Below are 7,830 nucleotides of genomic sequence, written 5' to 3'. Positions count from 1 at the left end.
ACACAGCCACTCAGCGCGGCCGGTCAGCTTAGAGAGAAAGGCGGCAACTCTCTCCTCACTCTTCATAAATAAAAGCGGATCAGCAAAGTAGCTTCTCCCGCGACGCCGCCGATGAACAACTCTGCGGGGGGTCCTACCTGCCCGCCGCACCCCGCCAAGCTCCCACCTTGCCCCCCCTGCCCCCGCCCCCCACACCCATCGCGGTGGTCAGAAGGTCAAAGGGACTGAAAGGAGTGTTATGTAAACCTTTCCCATTTTTTTTCATAAAGACAGGTGTGCTAGGATAATGTGTGCTGGAAAAAAGGTCTGTCAAAGATAAATCCGTGGAACTCAATATTCAAGTATTATTCATTGGTGAAAGTTGTTAGTGACAGACTGGTAGGCATCTGGGCATACAGACAGACGAACAACGGACAGATACACACAACTAGAGACAAAGACATGAAAGAACACACACACACACACACATACACACACACACACACACACACACACACACACACACACACACACACACACACGCTCTCTCTCAAAGAAGCTGACAATTTTAAACCCCGGTTGACCAGGCGTTTCAAATGAAGTATTTACGGAGAAACTACCACTGCCCGTAACTCTTGGACGCTTCTTCACACACAGCCTTCTCCAAGGTATGCGATAAATACATTACTGCGAGAAATGTTTTCACCGTAACTCGTGTGGCTTTCCTTCATTCCTTGATTGCGGGGAAAGTTCAGGAAAGTATAGAATTATGTAACCATCACCGTCACAGCTCGCCGCCCTTTCCTCTCCCCGCTGAAAGCTTGAGAAATGTGTGGTCGCCTCATCCCAAACGCCAAATAAAATAACGGCAACTTTTTTAAGCCTTCCTTTAGTAGGCGCCAGACGTAAAGAATTCGACGGGAAGTGTCGACTGGATTCGGCGGTCAGTAAGGAATTCTAAGGATTATTTATATTTTTTCTTACCGGTGAAGAGGTATGGCTTAAGTCGGGAGGTTGCAACTCCCGGGGATCTGCTTAATAAAATCAACCTTTCATTGAGGGAAGTCGACCTCGGTAGGTAGATAAGGTTAAGCTGACAGTAAGGTTGTGGCTTAATGTCATACTTCTCGGTGTGCCGCGGATTATAGGCGAGATAAGTGGAGTAATCACCACGGCCGCCTCCTGCCTCCTTACTCGTCGAATGATCAAGGGGCTGGAACCTCTAAGGCGATGGCAGATGTATTGTTAGACTTAGAAAAGAGTCAGAGTTCAGTGCGAACCTTGTGTAACCTGTTAGTGAGAGGGGAAAGGGGTCTGAAGGAAGGAAGGAAGATTTGATAAAACTAAAGAGTGGAATTTGATTGGAATAAACTTACATGACTCAGCACTGGAAACTTCATTGGCTAACTATGATGAAGTTTTCGTAAGTGCTGGTGAGACCCCGTTAATTACTGCTTGGTGGAATTTCACGGTCGGGAGGTGAGGTTGGCTCGCCCTACAAGTAACGTTGAAATAATGAGTTTCTTTGAAGTCGGCCGCACACCGGAGCAGTTTGTTCACGAACTGCATAATAATATGTAAACTTTTCCCCAGTAAAAATGATGAGTTACCTTTTGTGTTGTAATATTAACTTAAACGCACATGGGTGGTTTTCATCCCCCCCCCCTAAGCATTCTTCTCTGTTTTCCCGGTATTTTATCTCTATAGACCTACTTGGTACTTTGGGAGACCACTAATAAATAAACACTTATAAGCATCTAACAGATAATTCTTTCCGTTGCAGGAGCCAAGATGGCGGCGAGCCCTTGCCGTGGTGCAGGGCGTGGCGTCCAAGGGGTACTGGCTGCTCCTGCTGCTTCTCTTGCTGCTGCTTTCGCCACCACAGGCCGCCGCCGCCGGGCCCCCCGCGGAGAGCCAAGGTGAGTCTCCGCCCGTCACGCCAGAGGAGGTGCCGGCCGTGGAAGTCTTGGGGCAGGAGGAGTATAGTTACAATACCAGCAGCGTCCAGGGCGACTCTCCGCTCCTGCCTGACGACGCCGACGATTTCCTTCCGCCCATCATATCAACGGAGGCGCCCTTGGAGAACCCGAGTCCGCCATGTGAGGTGCGGCTGCCTGGCCCGCCCGCTGCTGCCTGCTGTCTCGCCGCACGGCCTCCACTAACACCTGACTCGGGCGGCGCTGGGGATGCGGGTGGTGGTTGTATTAATGGTTGTTGTTGTTGTTGTTGTTGTTTGTGGTGGTGGTGGTGGTGGAGGTGGTACTATATAGTGCTGGTAATGGTATTGTTGTTGGTACTAATATTGGTAATGATATTCCTGTTGATATCAGTGGTGCTGATGGTGGTAAGATTAATATTGTCATTGGTATTGGAATTTTATGATTTATGGAGGTAGTGATGATAGTGATGGTGGAAGTATTTTGTGTGATAGTTGGTGGTGGTGGTCATGTTGCCGCTACTGCTTGTGGTGTGGGCGGGTGACAGGGCTGTTGCTAAACTATAAAGGAATAGATAGAATATTCTTAATTCTTTTGAATGGCAACTATTCGCAAATAAATCTTGATAAGTAAGAAAAAATAACCGTGTTCAAGTTTTATTTCATGCACAATGCGTGGATAACATGCCTTGGGTTCTTTATACATTAGTTATTTCCCAGTGTGTCGCGTAGGTACTCTTTCCCTCCATATCTGTTCCCTTTATCCCGTGTCCGTCCATTGCGATTTCTTTATTTTAGTTGCCTTTCTGCCTACTACACCCCTGGATTGTTACTAATGAGACCAGAATACATCCAATACCTACTTGCTCTATTATTATTATTATTACTATTATCATCATCATCGTATATAGTAGAAGTATTTCAAGTATGCCTATGCCTCTCCATATTGTACTCAGTCTTTCATCGCTAAATACAAAGTTCTCATTTACTAATCAACGGCAGGTTATATAGTAATTCAACTTCTTTGAATTCCACATATAGTACTTTACACCCAATTACATTTTTTGCTTTGCACATTTGCGTCAAATTATTACTATCAGTGGACATCAGATTGTTGGATCATTATTACAGTAAATATGAGATATATGGATAATTTTTAGAGGTGTTCATCATCAAGTAAAGTGCTTCGTGGAAAGTTGATATCATAGGAATAAGGTCTGGAAACACGTAGTTGGAACTTGGAGTATGGGCGTTGTGCTGAGTTTTTCCGTGGCTATGGTCTAAGAGTCTTGAGGAACTGTCAAAGGGAAATCAAGAATGAGCTGGGAGGCAGCATGAGCCACGAATAGATGGCGTCACTATAAACACTTGCCTGCGCCACGGTGGGCTCGAGCCGACTACCAGGCCCCCAGAGAAAGCCTAGGCACCATAGGCCAAGATGTAAAAAATATATAAATAAAGGTAGTAGCAATAGTAGTAGTAGTAGTAGCAGTAGTAGTAGTAGTAGTAGTAGTATTAGTAGTAGTAGTAGTAGCAGTAGTAGTAGTTTTCTTGTACTGTTTTCCAATGTATTTAAAAGGTGTAATGTACAATATGACCGTAACTGGTGAGTAAAGGAACGTGCCGTAAAAGGGTTGCCCTTAACGTCTAAATTTGCATTCCTGGAAAGGCGGACGTTGCGAGTAGACTTCATTAAAGTTTATAGATGGGTGACGGCCTTTGATGAGGGTCTGCTCGTAAAAGGGCATGCACTCTTAGCCAAGGGTCGTTAGATCAATATAGATTTGTTAAACATGCAGGCAGGAATTGGTTTGCTAATAGAATGGTAGTCGAATGGAAGAGGCTTGGCAGTCGTGCATGTGGTGAATTTCACTGTGATAGGCACACTATTATTAATAGGTAAGGTAAATTCATTAATAGGATAATAGTTTTATTGTAAAGGTTTTCATTGATAAGATAAGAAATACAGCTGGAGCTCCTCCCCTGAAGGTGTAATAAGAGCGACGGTCACTGAAGGGTGTCTCACTCCCGGGAGTGTGGCTCACGATGTGGCTCGCGCCTGCGCCGGGGGTCACTGGTGAGTGTGTTACCAGGCTGCTTAGTGAAGCATGACAATTTACACAACGACAGCACAGATGGTCGTGACGTCCAGAAAGGCATCAGTCTCTACGGACCAGTCATCACTGGTCATCATCTCGAAGGCTGCCCATGCATCATCAGCCTCTTCGGTGATGGCGGCCACCAATTCGGCGGATGGGCATGGATCATCAGCCTCTTCGGTGATGGCGGCCACCAATTCGGCGGATGCCCATGGATCATCAGCCTCATCAGACGAGTCATCACGGGTCGTCACTTCAAAGAGTGCCCATGGATCATCACCCTCATCAGACGAGTCATCACGGTACGTCACTTCAAAGAGTGCCCATGGATCATCACCCTCATCAGACGAGTCATCACGGTACGTCACTTCAAAGAGTGCCCATGGATCATCACCCTCATCAGACGAGTCATCACGGGTCGTCACTTCAAAGAGTGCCCATGGATCATCAGCCTCATCGGTGATGGCGGTCACCAATTCGGCGGATGCCCACGGATCATCAGCCTCCACGGACCAGTCATCACGGGTCATTGCTTCAAAGGCTGCCCATGAATCATCAGCCTCGACCATAGCAGCGGAAGTCACCAAGTCTGGGGCTGCCCATGAATCATCAGCCTCCACGGACCAGTCATCATGGGTTGTCACTTCAAAGGCTGCCCATGCATCAGCCTCGACCATAGCAGCGGAGGTCACCAAGTTTGGGGCTGCCCATGAAACATCAGCCTCCACGGACCAGTCATCACGGGTCATTGCTTCAAAGGCTGCCCATGAATCATCAGCCTCGACCATAGCAGCGGAGGTCACCAAGTCTGGGGCTGCCCATGAATCATCAGCCTCCACGGACCAGTCATCACGGGTCATTGCTTCAAAGGCTGCCCATGAATCATCAGCCTCGACCATAGCAGCGGAGGTCACCAAGTCTGGAGCTGCCCATGAATCATCAGCCTCCACGGACCAGTCATCACGGGTCATTGCTTCAAAGGCTGCCCATGAATCATCAGCCTCGACCATAGCAGCGGAGGTCACCAAGTCTGGGGCTGCCCATGAATCATCAGCCTCCACGGACCAGTCATCACGGGTCATTGCTTCAAAGGCTGCCCATGAATCATCAGCCTCGACCATAGCAGCGGAGGTCACCAAGTCTGGGGCTGCCCATGAATCATCAGCCTCCACGGACCAGTCATCATGGGTTGTCACTTCAAAGGCTGCCCATGCATCAGCCTCGACCATAGCAGCGGAGGTCACCAAGTCTGGAGCTGCCCATGAAACATCAGCCTCCACGGACCAGACATCATGGGTTGTCACTTCAAAGGCTGCCCATGCATCAGCCTCGACCATAGCAGCGGAGGTCACCAAGTTTGGGGCTGCCCATGAAACATCAGCCTCCACGGACCAGTCATCATGGGTCGTCACTTCAAAGGCTGCCCATGCATCAGCCTCATCGGTCCTGGCCACTCCGTCAGTGGCCGCACGCGGTGCAGGGCTCATTGCCCGGACGGGCCACACCGCCTCCCGTTGCACCGGAGACTGGTGAAGACGGGCCCGTCATCACAGAAGAGAGAGAAGTGGAGGCCGCTGATGTTGTCCAGCAGCCAGGCCAGTGGGATGGAAGAGGTGAAGACTGGCTTCCTAAGCGAGGCGCATTGCACCCTGACGGCCGCGTTGCCGTCTTTCTTGCACAGCTTCGCCAAGGGCACACGCAGCTCACCCTCGGCGTGGCAGCCTTGAATCCCTGCGACGCAAGACCATCCTTCCACGGGGAGCTTGACGGAGGCGACCGTACGCCTCCTCTTCAGGCAGCAGGTGAAGTCCTTGCACGAGAGCTTGATGGAGTCCACCAGGGAGGAGCCTCGCTCCAGGGTTACCCACACGTTGAATTTCTGTCGAGATGCAGAGTTTCCCATCGTTGCTTCGATGTGATATAAAAAAATATCCGTATATCGAGGAAATCGGTGTTAGGTAATAAAAGGAGGTGCTATGTCCATGAAGACCGACTGGCCTCCAGCAAATTCTTTCTGCTGTAATCTTGCCTAGTCGGCTAAGTAGTGCAGTTCACGCGTCGGATGGCGGGTGACAGGGCTGCAGCAACACGCTTCTTCATGTTGTTTAATAAGAGAGAGAGAGAGAGAGAGAGAGAGAGAGAGAGAGAGAGAGAGAGAGAGAGAGAGAGAGAGAGAGAGAGAGAGAGAGAGAGAGAGAGAGAGAGAGAGAGAGAGAGAGAGAGACTGCTGGAAGGGATTAAAAAGAGAACAACGCAATATACTCTTCCGCAAAAACCTGATCCATCCGATAGAGCCTTCACCTGCCGCCCGGCGTCCTAATTGTTACACTCGCCGAGGACCGCCGCGCTGATTGGTGATCTTATAAGTGCGTCGCAGCCACCAAAGGAATTGAACGTTTTGACCGTAGAAAATTCAAAACTACCGCTCCTCAGCTGACTTTATCGGCAATTGGCTTTTTTCTCCGCCAATGGCTGGCTCTCCCTTCCCTTACGCGTCCTGTCAAGAGGGCACTTTTCTCGCCTAGTTGTTCACTGTTACTCTGATGCGTTACGTAACATGGCTCTAAGGAAAGTGTCTGCTGCACTGCACAGGTGTACGTTCAATAAATGGGCACCTGGGGAAACGTGGAGATTACAAATTGTGGTGCCTCGCACATGACACCGTACCTGTAACCGGGCAGCACCCGCCACGTGCACTTTGGCCAGATAGAGAGAGACGAGCACCGACGCCACGCGCAGCTGTAGCATGTGCCTCCACCTGTACCTGTTATTTCTCTGCCGAACAGTTATAATTACGGCCGTCAGCAGATCGCTGGCCGAGGCCTCCTGTCACGTGTCACTTCTTAAACGCAACATCAGCACGCGCCGGAGGGGGAAATGCAAGATTCAAGAGGTGGTAATTGTTATGTATATAACTAAACAGCTGACACCACTCTCTCTCTCTCTCTCTCTCTCTCTCTCTCTCTCTCTCTCTCTCTCTCTCTCTCTCTCCTTGATTGTTATGCAGTTTTCGTTTGAATTTTTTCTATAAAACAATAACCCACGCACACATAGCTATCACAGACTAATTTGAAAACTTATTTAAGAGAGTATTTATAACCTTTATTAGTTTTAATATAAAGTATAAATTATTATATTAGCTCAGTATGGAAACGATTACAACGTGGCGGCGCCCGGCCTGGTGGGCCTGGCAGCTCGTGTGGCTCTGCTCCTCTCGTCCCTTGCCCCACGCCCCGCGATGCGTAGGCTTGTCTCTACACGGCCTCGGGCGCTCAGAGACAGGTGTCCAAACAGATCCTAGACTCGCCAATATGGTTCAAGTTTATGGTGTTGATAAAATATATATTAAGATGTCATTCTTGACATTTTTCTACTGGAGAACTTTGTTTGGATTGAGATTTCGCTGCCTGTTAGCGCAGATTTATAAGATGGGAATTCTGGTAATGATGTGGAAAAAGGCGTTCATCACCGCTGCATTCTGGTAGCCTGGCAGATTATGACTATTTTTGTCAACAGCACATATAAAATAACTAACTGACTAGGTAAATATAATCTTATGATCATGCAAGAAGATAAATTATAAAAAATTGCAAAATTGTCAAGTGGGTGTATATATATGTCTATAAATATTCATATAATATAAAATAATCTATATATACATACATATATATATATATATATAGATATATATATATATATATATATATATATATATATATATATATGTATATATATATATATATATATATATATATATGAAGGAGGGAGGGGAAGGTGAGAATCCTGAAAACAGAGGGTGATTTGGAGATAAACAAG

This window comes from Eriocheir sinensis, unplaced genomic scaffold, assembly GCF_024679095.1.
Source record: "Eriocheir sinensis breed Jianghai 21 unplaced genomic scaffold, ASM2467909v1 Scaffold19, whole genome shotgun sequence".
NCBI lineage: Eukaryota > Metazoa > Arthropoda > Malacostraca > Decapoda > Varunidae > Eriocheir > Eriocheir sinensis.
This window is presented reverse-complemented; position numbering follows the sequence as displayed.